The sequence below is a fragment of the Athene cunicularia genome (genome assembly GCF_003259725.1).
Source record: "Athene cunicularia isolate RWA chromosome 4 unlocalized genomic scaffold, athCun1 chr4_part3, whole genome shotgun sequence".
NCBI lineage: Eukaryota > Metazoa > Chordata > Aves > Strigiformes > Strigidae > Athene > Athene cunicularia.
Genome location: NW_020799100.1, coordinates 20,055,810 through 20,061,191, shown reverse-complemented (window position 1 = coordinate 20,061,191; position 5,382 = coordinate 20,055,810).

Sequence of the window (5,382 nt, the reverse complement as noted above, 5' to 3'; positions counted from 1 at the left end):
TAATGCCTCCAAAGGGAAACAGAAAACAACTTCTTTAAAGCATTAGTTAAAACCACTTTTTTATAACTTGCATATTGATCGAATTGGGACTTAAAGGGTCATTGCAAGAATCTAAAAGCAATTTCTAAATTAAAATATATCTTCTGTGTGGTGTCTTAAAACTTTCTCTTTTCCAGTGCTAAAAGTTCATTTGCTCTTCTATTATAAACTGCTGTTAAATAAAATAAATTCAAGCTCTGAAGTTCATGGAGAAATAAATTTTCGTTATATACATCATACCATGCCTTACCCTTTTGGTAAACACATTTTATTTTCTAAGTTTCATGACCTATGAAAAGTACATCTGCACTTCATAAAACATTAACTTAATTTTAAAACAAAGTACCTGGCAGACATGTATTCTAAAGTGGTGACATTTATTTTTTTTTTCAGCATACTGTCAGCCCCCATCTCTACACTGTAGTAATAAATCAAGGATTTTATTTAGTTTATTTCTCAGTTTTTCAAAACCTACCCCACAAAGAAGACTTGTTATTACAAGTCTTTAATAAACTTGTTATTACTGTGGCTGGAACTGACTACAGACCCAATCTCTGCTCCCATACTTAAGTAAATATGTGGCTTATGTTTGCAGGTTTGAGATATGGGTAGCTTGCAGGTGTTAATTATAACCAATACTAAAATGCGTTGTTTTTATTTCTGTATAAAGGTTATCTACCCATTTCTGTAGAGATTAGCTGATGAGAATAGGAGAGTGTTGTTTGATTTCTGCTGTTGTGAACTCAGGTCATAAAAACTGAGGGTTTGTGTTGTCTTTCTGCGGGGTGCAGGCTAATTCTTCAGTCTAAGAACTGTAATTTCTGTTATTACACATGGAAAAGACGCAATTTTGGTATCTGAAATTTCACATTAAACTTAGGAAAACTTGAGATACTTACTAGTTTCATATTGGTACTTTTGAATCATGAACTGAAACAAGCGAACAAAACCAAAAGGAAGTTTCTAACTGAACTGAAACCAAAGACTAAAGAAAAGCATCTTTCTTTAAAATGGTTCATGTACCGAGTACATATCCAAACTGCACGTATTTGGTGGCATTCCCTAGAGTTTGCCTCATGCAAATTGAGTGTTATGTTAACACAATGAGCTTTTGTGTCCCTAGCCAGCAATTCTTGCCACGCATCAGAAACTAATTCAACAAAAACCCCTCTTCCAATAGTAATGCTTAAAAGACTTACTATTTTTATTAGAGACCACACCAACAATGGTATTATTGATAATAATGGTATGTATGTGAGATAATGCTGCATAAAAGAAAGAGGGAGGAACCAATAAAGTAAAAATAATGAACTGATAGAAATGCACTCCAGGAGATATGTCTATACACATTCCTATACATATTGCAGTATATGTCAGTGACTACATGTCACATTTTACACTCCACCATGAATGTTTGTTCTTTGTTCTATTTACTACTCCAGCATTTTATCCCCTCAACATTTCTCTACTATCATTTCCTCCTCCTCTATTGAATTTTAAACACTCTTGAGCTAAACATATAGTGTGGTAGATTCCATATGGATATGGAAGACAAATATATTTTTGAATCTTGAAAAACTGATAATTAGATGCTATAGTTCAGTTGTCTGATTTTTTAAAAGTTAGATTCTTTATATTCTGATAAAAATATTTTCTTTGATTTCAGGAAATTCTCCTCTTCTGAAGTTTTCATAGGAAGTGAGGGGAAACATAACCACAATTTTTAAAAAGGGAAATAAAGAAGACCCAGGGAACTGTAGGCCAGTCAGTGTCACCTCTGTGCCTGGCAAGATCATGGAGTGGATCCTCCTAGAAACTAGTCCAGGGCACATGTTGTTGGGACTGGTGTTGTTTAACAGCTTTGTTGGAGACACAGAAAGGGGGATCGAGGCACCCTCAGCCGTTTGCCAATGACACCGAGCTGTGTGGTGCGGATGACACGCTGGAGGGAAGAGATGGGCCATCCAGAGGGACCTGGACAGGCTGCAGAGGTGGGACCGTGTGAACCTCATGGAATTCAACAACGGCAAGTGCAAGGTCCTGCACATGGGTCAGGACAATCTCAAGCACAAATACAGGCTGAGTGATGACTGGAGTGAGAACAGCCCTGATGAGAATGACTTGGGGGTGTTGGTGGATGAAAAACTGACTATGAGGCAGCAATGTGCACTTGCAGCCCAGAAAACCAACAGTATCCTGAGCTGCATCAAGAGAAGTGAAGCCAGCAAGTTGAGGAAGGGGATTCTCCCTCTCTACTCTGCTCTGGTGAGACCCCAACTGTGTCCAGCTCTGGGGTCTCAACGTAAGGAGGACATGGACCAGCTCAAGTAGGTCCAGAGGATGCTACAAAGATGATCAGGGGCCTGAAGTACCTGTCTTGTGAGGACAGGCTGAGAGAGGTGGGGTTGTTCAGCCCCTGATGTACTCAGAAGAGAATTAGATTCAGTTCTTCACTGTGTGGATGGTGAAGAACTGACATGTATTACCCAGAGAAGCTGTGGCTGCCCCCTCCCCGGCAGGGTTCAAGGCCAGGTTGGACGGGGCTTTGGGCAACCTGGGCTAGTGGAAGGTGGCCCTGCCCATGGCGGGGGCTTGGACTAGATAATCTTTAAGGTCCCTTCTAACCCAAACAACTCCATGATTCTATGACTAGAGGTTAAAAGAAGTATATTACTTCTCTCAGCCAGTCATCACTTTTTTACCAATATCAAGAGTCAACAAACACTGGAGAGAGTAAAACATGGTTTTTTAAAAAAAAAAAAAAAAAAAAAAAAAAAAATTAAAAGCCAAAGGCAACCAGTGTGGTGAATCTCCAAAATTTACTTTAGGTGTAAATTCTTAAATTGAGATTATACTGCTCTGAAATTGTGGCTGATAAGAAACAGAAAAGTGGAACTCAGTCTCTCACTGTGGAGAACTAACAACGATCAAACAAAAACAAGCAAGCAAACAAATTACTTGAGAAGGATCAAATCCCAAAATATTATATGCCTTATGACTTTTTTTTTTTTAATTTTATTGACAAATACTAGAATAATCCATCATTCAAGTTGAGAGAATGAACTCTATGACTGACACCATTCAATAAAAGCAAGAACACACTCAATATATGCTGCAACCTTTATGAATGAATGACCTTGGGATTTGCTTGCATTTCAGTCTTGGAAAAAGTTTGTATTGCATTATACATTTTATCTTTAAAACTCTCTACAACTTGAAACTCCTGACAGTTCATGTCTTTCTAGTGGTATACACGATAGCCGTCTAATTCAGTACAGAAAAATTTTATTTTTAGTCTCCTGCAGGTGATATCTCAGAAAGTCACACAGTCTAGCCAGTGTATCTGTAATGGCACTCCAAGCTATTTTTACAAAGCAAATGAATTTTTAAATATGGTCTTGAATTACAATGTCAGTAATTTAATTTCTGAAACCAAAAAAATCACCACAAACAGCAGACTCTTTGGCTGAGAGCGTAAAGGAAGAGAGCGCAAAAAGTTGCATTTGAACACGTAAGAAACTGAGGTTTGAATTATATAGAAAATTTGAAATAGGTTTGAAGAAGCATTTTAAATGAAAGAAACAAAGATACACTATATCCCTGACTGCATATCCATTACTTTTATGTTTTTTTTACAGTTTAAAAGCTTGTTATGTGTCTCAATAGTAACAGATTTAACAGCAGGAAATTATATTACTGTAGAAAAAAAATAGATGCATACAGCTCTTACTAAAGGGAAGTACTGTCTGTGTATGGTAATTTTACAGTGGACTCCTATGTCTTTGGGGGAGGGAAGGGGTGACCGTTTTCTCAAAATGCTAACGAGGAAAGGGATTTAGTTGGGAAGATATATCAAGACTTGATAAGCTAATTAGAATACTGAAATGCATAACAGTTTTTAGAAAAAAATGGTTCTTTCTACTGCATATTTATTTATTTGAACTTCCAGTAACTGGATAATGGTGATATAACTCACTAAATTCAAACTGTCATGAAATCTTTGTCATGTATTTTTCAGTTACCTGTTAATAGAAAAAGTATTACTATGACACCAGGTTATGAATCTAAGCATGCTATTTATTTATTTTTATACCTGTTAAGAGCTGGAATGGCCACTGGACTTCAGCAGCTTTTTTTTTTTTTTCTTTGAAAATAGAAAAGAATAAAAAAATAGTGTCACAAGACAGGGGGAACTTCAGGACTTCAAAAACCTCAACCTCTTTAGTTGTCTTCATCACCACTGTGCTCTTGTGCTGCACATTACAAGCATACAGTCTCTATGGTCTTAAACAGAAGGAAGGGACAAAAGGAGATGTTTTCATGACTTATAAATAAGGGGGGAAAAACCAACACAATGAATCAGATGGGAAATGAGCCATGGTGGTGTTCTGCACTATTTACCAAGAATTGAGGTGAGAGTTCTGCACCATTCATCTTCAACATTCAGACTGCATAATAACATAGATAGCTAGCAAGGAAAACAAAAAACTCTATTATAAGATGGCTACCTGCTTCAAACCGTTAAATATACATGCAGTTTTTGAAGATCAACACAAGAAATTCTTTAACAACCTGGCGTAGAAAAAAATCCTTCCATCAAATGGCTTTATAAATCAGCATAACAGTCATGTGGGAAAAGCAAATAAATCAATGGTCTCATTCTAAAGTGCTTCTGCAAGGAAAAAATTTGAAAAGGTCAGAAACTACTAGAGATTATCTTTACAGTCACAATTAGGGAGTTTCTCCGTACTGTTGGTTATTCAGGCTGAATATAGCTATATCAGTTCACAAGAGCTGAAGACATTGGTGCAACGAGCCTCTTTGCGGAACAAAAGCTATGTACCATGCGTGAGCCCAGCAACCCACTGCTCTGAAAGAGTTAAGTGTGCTTCAATATACAGACATAAGCAGTACTTAAAAACTGCTTGTCTCTTTTAATCTGAGAACCATTTGAGGAGCCTATAATCCATAGCCTTTAACTACTGACAGGGCAGATCGGAATGGAGAGCTGGCTGTGAATGTTCTGTCCTTAGAGGCTCTTGGGAAAAATTGAGAAAGCTCAAGAAAGGCCACATGGTTCTGTCCATTTGTTTTACTATGTCTGCAGCACCAACAGGCCCAAACCGAAGGTGCCTGGCAACTACATTCAGGTCTGCTGCAATTTTAACAATATCAGTGGGAATGCAGGAGAAAACTAAATACACATCAAAGCTGGCCCAAAGGCATACTGAAACCTTAATTTGTTAGCTAGCACTAACAGGGGCAGACACAGGTTTGTATAATCAATGAAACAATTAAGAAAGGTGCTATTTGTGTCTGATATAGGCTGTCCAGGAATAGAGA